At 39.3% G+C, this 8809-nt stretch overlaps 1 protein-coding gene across 1 annotated transcript in view; it reads right to left on the bottom strand.

Moving 5' to 3' along the window:
* Positions 1 to 111: 111 nt before the first annotated feature.
* The window catches only part of STXBP3 (syntaxin binding protein 3), a 43157-nt gene continuing 34459 nt past the window's right edge, over positions 112 to 8809 (bottom strand). The window contains exon 19 of the mRNA XM_051805332.1: positions 112 to 190. The gene's annotated coding sequence lies outside the window, so the exon portion shown is untranslated. The remainder of the gene's footprint in view (positions 191 to 8809) is intronic.

Genomic DNA, 8809 nt, shown 5'->3' with positions numbered 1-8809 from the left:
TCACTACAGAAAATTGTTGTCAGAACACCATTCCAGTTAGTATATTAAGAAGTTGGAGTCAAGATATCCTAAGCTTCTGTAGAAAAACTCTTCTTTATTACCAAGGTTAGGAGGTCACTGTCAGACACATCTCACACCTTCAGAAATGTTCATGTTCTTTCATCTGTGGCCCTTTAGCTCCACTCAGTTTCTGCAAAGGGAACACAAGATGCTTGGCTTGAAGTCTCATAGTCAGTTAATAACTCATAACCATTTGCAGCTGATGTAAAAGCATAACACTGCTCCTACCAAGCAGGAAACGTCAATCAAGAACTGAAAGGCAGATCCAAAGCCTTCTACGTACATACGGCAATTCCTGTAGGCAAGTGAGAAAGCAAAGGAGGTTTAACAAAAACCAATGCTCTCTCTTCTCTTGGAAACTTTGAATAATTTACCCTTGTTAGTATTCTTTGGCCTCATGAAGTTCCAACCAAAAAGCTTAAAGGATGAAAGCTACAGAATGAAAGGCATACTACAGAATAGACCACAAACTGCTTTACACAGAAACAGTGCTGCTGAAACCCAGATAATCAGCTGAAGGCCCTCTGCAGTGAGAACCAGAAGGCAGAATCCCATCTGGAGATCATCCATGCTGGAGACTGTCCCACTTGGAATACTATGAGCACAGCAGCCAGCAAAGGTTTAAGATCTATTCTCTTTTCCCCTCCCTGTTCCCCAAAGAAAAGGGGGGAGGTATGGGAGCTTGGGAGGTGAGAGGTGTTGTGTTTACACTGGCTTGCCATTCCAAAATGCTGCAGCATTGTGATATGAGCTCCAAACTCTGCTTCAAAGGGATTGCAGCAGCCAACAGGTAGACATCAGACATGTTTAGGCTGGCTGGGAAAAGATTAACAGAAAAGAAACTCTGTATTCAAAAGTCTACCCACTTTTAAAAATATTTTTAGTAGAGACAGTGACATATTTATTGCTCAGTACTAATATTACCTTCCTTTGCAAGTAAACATATAGTTGTGTAACTCACAAATGCATATTTCATCAGGAGACTGCAGAGGTGTCAGAAGACAAGAACAGAGCTCAGATTCAGAGCTGTCAACAGAAGAAAATGCAACCCTTTATATTTAATTGCCAATGTAGGCCATGCCTTTTCCTCTCATTAGTTTTATCAAGTACCAGCTTTACTTCCCTTTCCCATCATACTCTACCTTCACAGCAGCCCTCAAACAGACTATCCACATTCTTCCAGTTAAACAACTATTTTGCCCTTCCACGCTCATCATTAGAATTATTTGGCATCAACAAGTGGGTGTGGGTGTATTTTTGCAATTATGAAGCGTGACACCTCCAGTTTACCATACCATTGCAACCCACATACTGGGCAATCCATGTTACAGGTATTTACTCTCCGGAAGTTTGTCCGGGCCTCACATCAGATAACTCACACAGGCAGATGGCTGTAAGCCACCCAGTCTGCAGCAACCATCCATGAGCATTCCTGCTGCCAACTTTAATTAAAAAAAAACAAAGTTATACTTAAAAGTAAATCAGAACACCTGCATTTATTTAAATATCAGTTATTTTTAGCAGTACATGCCACATCACCTGTTTATAGCTTCACTGTATCTACAGCTACACAGCTACACAGCTGTAGCTACACAGCTACGCTTCTGTCCTCATACTTAAGCTCATCCTCTGACTGATGCCACCATCTCCCACCAGCTGGAAGCACTACTTCTGCTTCCTTGCCTCCTTACTGGCCATACAGCACATTCCTAGTCTTGGGAGGGTGATATGGACACACCCACATTGGCCAACACATCATCATCACATATCCAACAAAAATTACTGGGTCTGGTCTTCATAGCTCGCTTCTTCACCCGTAAGTCATTAGGATGCCAATGACTCCTCTGGCCAGGCCAACATGTAATCAGTAAGCAAACTTAAAGCACATTAATTAGAGTGATGAATTCAAAATTCAGAAGGTGGAAGTCAAACACTTCCACAGATGGCATCTCTCAGGTGTAAACTGGCCTTGGAAGGATTGTGCTACAGCAAACTAAGCCTTGCTCTTTGAACTGATGCACCTGAACTACTGAGAAACTGCTGAGAGTACCTGAGTAACCGGCCTTGCCTGAGCTGATGATCAACACGGGATTGACTCAGGGGGCACAGAACTTCAGTAGAAAAGCCAAGTGAACTAACAGGCATCAGGAGAAGGTCTATGCTGTCAGCATAACTAACAGTGAAACAAGTTTTCTCCTAAACTTGCATTTTTAATTAAAATTTCATGTAGATTGGAAAAAATCACTTCGGAAGAAGTTACAGAAGAAACTAAGACACCTCCATCTTTAAATCTGACCAGTGCACTTCAAGTTCTTGACAGCAATAAAACATTAGTTGCAATTTCTTTCCCAAAAGCCTGTATGCAGGCTAATAGTCCTAGTTACTGCAACTTCCAGACAAGCATTTCACATTTTAAGGCATTTTCCATTTCAGCAACAATTTATTACATACTATGAATTTTATCACTATGGCAGACAATCACTTTAATCAGTTTGCAGTTCTTAGTTACACTGAAGGTCTATGACAGATCCCTTCATTTTAACTTCTGGCAGGAAACTGTTTTTCCAGACAGGTGCAACTTCATCAGCAAGCATCAGAAAGCCAATACTGCTATTTATTAGCAGTCTACAGAGCCAAGAATCACAATACAGCGGGAGAGGAAGATGATTTTTACCCCCTACATCGCCTTAAAATGGTACCTTTCTGCACTTTCGTTTGCTCCTTCCCTCAACCCACACCTTCCTTTTTGGAGCTTGTCAGATGGTTAAAAGCATTGCTTTGCTTATCCTCAGTCACATGGCTGGCAGGCTGACAGATCCTGACTGGTCACTTGGGGGCTGAGCAGTTCTGTTCTTTCTGCCTTTCCCAAAAGGAGACGACCAAGTCATGCCTTCTCTACCCATCTGCTACTTCTCACAAAGCTACAGGAAAGGAGCACCAGCCAAGTGAAGTCATCACTGACTGAGAGAATCAAAAGCCACAAGAGGAGAGTACAGACTGAGGCAGATCAATTGCACAAATTGTATTTCCTTAGAAAAACTAGCAACAAGGATTTGTTGTTCCATGATTAAGGCGAATTTCCCAAGGGTGAACTAAGTTTGAGTTTCCTTTTGGGAAGATGCTATAGCATGTGCAAGGAAAAGAAAAAAGAAGAAGGAAAAGAAGCTCAAACTGGATTATCTGAAAACAAAACAGAGATTTGTATACCCTGTGGAGGAAGACACAGACTACACAACAACAAAAAAACCCAACAGTTCCATTACTGAAATAGAGATTAGCTTGTCTCCAGACCTTCAAAATATGAAAGAGCATAGAACAAGGAACACTCAGAAATAGAGCGTTTTCTATTTTAGTCTTCAATGCTGCTCAAGGATATTTTTAAAATTTACCTGAATAGATACGCCTAAAATAAGTCACCCAAAAAATCTTTAAAATTCCATATCAAGTATTGTATTTACATAGCAAACAGCATCATCATTAGCATTTCTGCAGTAATACATATTCCCCAGTGAATGAACTTTAAGGCAAATGTTTGCCATGCTGGGAAAAAAATTGTTTTTCCAAACCTTGAGCACAGTACAAGTGATTAGTCATGAGAGTGGACCATGCAGATACAAGAAACATTGTACTAAGACCAGTGTGGTTATTCTTGGAAGCCTAATTTTCAACTCCTCTCTGCACCACTTCTGACAGCTGTTCAACAGTGGTTAGCTGACAGCAAACAGAAACCACCTTCACCGATGAGGTGAATTTGAGGTTTCATTCAGGGTCATGATGACATGGAGCAATGCCTGCTCTGAAACACTGCCTTTGTCTCCCCATGGATTTATATGTGGAGCAGAAAACCCTAGTATAAACCAGGGAGCTTCTGTTAAAGGACTAGTTTAGCAGCATACAAGCCCCTTTCCAGCACACAATCCAAGTGAGGCTCCCATCACACATTAATGGGTTGCATCTGAAGGACAGAACAGGAAAGCTGAGGTTCATAAACAACTATCTCAGCTGCTCTCCCAGGTGTGAGTCTAATAAAGCACATGCTGCAGAGCCTGTACCACTGCAGAGCATGGAAAAGACCCAGCCTAAACATCCTGTGCTATCAGGCTCAACAGACAACCTGCAAATAAATTAATACCACTATCTAATGTTCTTGGTTCAGATGCTTCCTCCTCCACCCCAACTACATTACCATGTTGACTTACAAATATGGACCCACATGAATCTAAGGCACATTGCTGAATATTACAGACAGTGCTGAAATGGCTGGAAAGGGTGGGTATTGTACTGGTTGTGGCACACAGGTGACAATCTTGAGATGATTAAATAAAAAACCAAACCGAAACACAACAACAATAGGCAGAAAGCATTTCTGAGAGGAATTTTGCTCACAATGGAGTGATGCTCTCACCACATCCACAGCTGGAAATGAAAGCATGGATTTGAATTCAACACTAGAGGAACACAGCTCCAGAGCAAAGTCCAACATCTATTACCCAACTGCTAATATGGTCCTGCATTATGACAGACATGGCTAATAGCAGAGATACTTTATTTATCACCCTATTTCTAGAAAGGTTTTTTTGGTTGTGGCAGAAAATACATATCCACATTGCAAGTATATTCAGAATACTGCCATATTCCAGACCAACTCTATTAACTTCAGTAAATGCTAAGGTGCCCTATCAGGCACAGTAAAGATATAGTATAGCTTTGTAAACAGAGATATTGAAGGCATCTGGCAAGGATGCAGGACATTTAGTGACTTACAGTCTTAGAATGTGCTGTTGACAAAAGCAAACAAACAGCTAACACACATAATTCCACTAAGAAGAACAAAACAAACAGGCAACAAATGCACATATGAGACTGATATTGGTGCTCAATGATGCAGAGATGGCCCTCGCAGTGCCTCCATCACAGAGTATCCTTCCAGAATAGAACATCCTTTTTCTAAGAGAATTGGTAATTAGCTGGAAAATAGCTTGCTACTTAATGTACATAATTACTGTCCAGCATGCAAGTTAAAGAACCTGGTGTAGCTGACACAAGTAACCACTAGCATTTTTATTATAGATATTCCTGCAGATAGTTAGTGTAAGTCATCTATTTAAATCCTGAACTAAGGCAATCCCACACTATGATAAAATAAGAAAGCAAGAGAACATGAAGTGCCAGCAAAATATAACTAATGTCCCCATCATAAAACTAATCAGGCAACTGAACTCATTCTAATATGCAGCAAGATTAAGATTTAAGATACAAGAAGATAGCAGAATAATATCTTCTCTTTACTTTAAAAAAAGGAGCAAAGTCAGAATAGCTCATAATTTTTCACATATTTGATATGTCAAGGTAATAGAATTCCTTTTTTTTTAATCAGAACAAGTTCCAAGTTTTTTTTACAAATTGTCATTCACACATGAAACAAAATATTGTGCCGCCTTCTTTCCAAGCATCCCATAAGTGGATATGAGATTGGCATTTAAGCACTGTAAAATAAAGTGCTTAAATGCCACAATAGACTGCAATGACAGTTCACAACAAAATAATAACTTCTGATATTTTTATTTGTAACAGAAGTTGAAATCATATTCCCACAAAATCAGCAAGAATTTTGTTACCAAGTTCTCTTTGTTACCAAGAAGGTAAATTTGAATGTTGCTCCATCGGGAACATCTCATTGTGCAAATTAACGTATATGAGGCCTCTCCCAGGAAACAAGACACTCAACTACCTTCAGTTTGGGAAATGGAGCATGTTACACGATGTGAAAGAATGCCACATGGGAAGAGTTCAGCACAAATGGTTGGCTATTTGCACTTAAACTGACTGAGCAAGTTGATCACAGATCTCTCCAATAAAACGTTCCATGTAGCTCAGCTCCTTCTTGGCCTATAACATCTCTTAAAAAGAGATCTTGGTAAGTAAAAGAAGGAAGATAAACAGATTGTACAAGTACCTTAAAGAGAAATGGGAAAAGTTATCTTGAGATTGCATAAATTAAAAAAAAAATAATAATCCTTAGAGTCACTGGCAGTAAAACACAACAGCAATTTAAGCGAAGCAACGTAGCTGCTATTTCAGATTTCCTACATTGCACTGTGATGCTCATTCAGAGATTAAGCAGACATTCAGCATAAAGAACTCGGTGCTGCTCCAGCAAGGTTTCATCCTGCAAGGAGCAGACGTGGCTCTCATAGAACCTGTATGACACAACTGAAATGATCCATGACAGTTTAATGCCAGCAGCATTTCTGGGTGCATCCCCGGTGCCCCTCAGTTCCTGAGTATTGACAGCAACCATTAACCATCCTCTCTAATGACTCCTCTGTTGAACAAGCATGGCTACAACCTGTAAAAAACTGTTAAAGTGCAGGATAAACACAAATGAACACATACTACGGGGAGAAGACCATGTGTTGGCTTTTCATACTGTTTGCTTCTTATAGACACAGGTACAGTGTATTTATAGCACATCACCCATGTAGATTTAAGCCAACAGCATTTGTTGAGGTGCCAAGTTGTAAATTGCTTTGCATATTCATTCTAACACTCAGGATGCAGGTGCAAATCTATTCAGAATCTATTCACTGCATTTTCTTCCCTCAGTGATGGCTACTGGACTGGAGTCCATTCTGCCCCCACTGCCCATGGATATATCCACTACTGACACACATTATTACACCAATATAACTGGGTCACAATAGTGCATCCTGTCCTCTAACAAACCAGTGGCTGCATGCAAGGAACAGAATTCCTAACAGGATACTAGTAGGGCAATGGTAGGAAAAAAAAAAGTAGCAAACAGAAATAGTACAGAAATAAAATAGATTTAGAGAGCCGTCTTTATAAATCACATATGGTTTATATTCCCAGTAACTCAGCTGCATGAAAGTTTTCCTTCCTATTAGCAAAAGGTTTATAATACACAAAAGTTTTATTATATGAACAAGAACCATATTCCTCAAACACTGCCAAATTTGAGTCCCAAGAGGCAGTTTGACATTAATCATCTGTTCAACAGTACATACATTTCAGACCATCTCTTACCAGTTTGTCCACTTTTGTTTGTCCTGTATTTTACATTCCTAATATTGTGGTTTCCACAAAATACCACCCCTTTTTTTCTTTTCAGGTACTATCATTTGTATAGCAAATTTGCTATTAAATGGCTAAAGAAAAGTTCAGGGTTTTTTCTGGCACCTGGTATCTCTTTTTTCTTTCATTCGCAGGAGCAGTTATAGCAATAACAGGTTAATCTCTTGCAAAGTCTCAAGATCAACACCTGCTCCTTGAACAAAACCAATTTCATTCTGATTTTAAGCTTAAAAGCTACTGGAACCAAGAACACAGTTACCAGATCTGGGCACGAATTACTAAGTTGTGGAAAGTGAAAGTGACCACACAAGGGTAACAAAAATCCTGAATTACAAAAAGTACAAACATCTTGGCTATTAAATTAAAAAAGTGGAACATCAGGGGAAACTAAAAAATGATCCAGTTTTAAGTAAAACAGAAGAATCCAGATAAACTATAAAAAAAAAAAACAAAACCTCCCCACACATTCAATAGTTTAAACTATGGACAAACAGCATTTATTTTTACGAAAACACCCATGTCTTACTAAAACTTTTCCTTTCTAACTAGTGACAGACCAGGCTGCTCTCTGAATCATACTGTGCTGTCATTTGTTGACAAAAAAGGCTGAGAATTGACATTAGAAACAGTTCTAGTAAAATAAGAATACATTCCCACCCTGGCAAGCTGCAGGAAGTAAGACTCAGTTTCAAAATTGATTGTTCCCTGCAACATGCCACAAGAAACAGGTATTCTATGTTTTTGCAATGCTTTTACTCAACATTCATAGGAGGAGACTGGCTTGCTGACTACCAAAAGAAAATCTATGTGAAGAAAGAATTGTTGTCTTTATATACCTCAGGAAAAAATGAAAAAGCGAAGTATCAACAATTTAAAGCCAAGTGACAAGGAGCACACAAGAACAGAACGGTAAGATGTCAATGAAAAGCTTTTCAAAACTTACTTGAACCTTCTAACCATCAAGTTGTGAAGTAATTCTCCAGCAAGAGTAGCTGGAATTAAGTAGTCTTAGGATGCTTGAAAAACTTTCGAGAGCATTTAAACAACAGCATATTAAATAAAGCAGCAGACAAGACTCACATATGTTTCTTCTAGTCCAATGAAGCTGTCTTAGGTTTCAGGTAAGTTTTGTCCCAGTTTTATACGGAAGTACTAAAAGTATAAAGTCCTTCCTGTTGGAGAGGGATGCAGGACCACAGTTCAGAAGGCCTGGTAACCATTAATTAAACCAGTAAAAAGCAACATTGTTATAAGAAATTAATTTAGAAGGACTGTAATATCAGGACAACTTTTTTTGCTACCGTTTACAGCTCTATTAAAATTATGACTTAAACAAGAGGTACAAAGTTTCCAGACAAAATTTAAGGAGGGACTAGAATCTCTTCACTGATATTTTTGAAATGCAAGACTCAGCACCTTCTCCCAAATTCTGAGATGGCTGCACAGCTCTCCATGGCAACCTAGGATACATGAACCCCGCAGTCGCTGGCAAGAATCTAACAGGAACAACACATAAGGCTGAAAAAGCTTCTAAAGCAGAAGAAAGGCCACAATTTCAAGGTGGGGTAAAATTTACGTCTGGGCAACTGGGCCAATAAAAAGATAGAAAATAATTTCTCATTGACTCCGCTCCTCTACTGAAAAAGTGAAGAAG

Source organism: Manacus candei, unplaced genomic scaffold, assembly GCF_025592945.1.
Source record: "Manacus candei isolate 608988 ecotype Guabito, Panama unplaced genomic scaffold, ASM2559294v1 h1tg000005l, whole genome shotgun sequence".
Classification (NCBI taxonomy): Eukaryota; Metazoa; Chordata; class Aves; order Passeriformes; family Pipridae; genus Manacus; species Manacus candei.
Note: the sequence above shows the minus strand (reverse complement) of the source record. Positions and strands in the feature narration are given on the sequence as shown.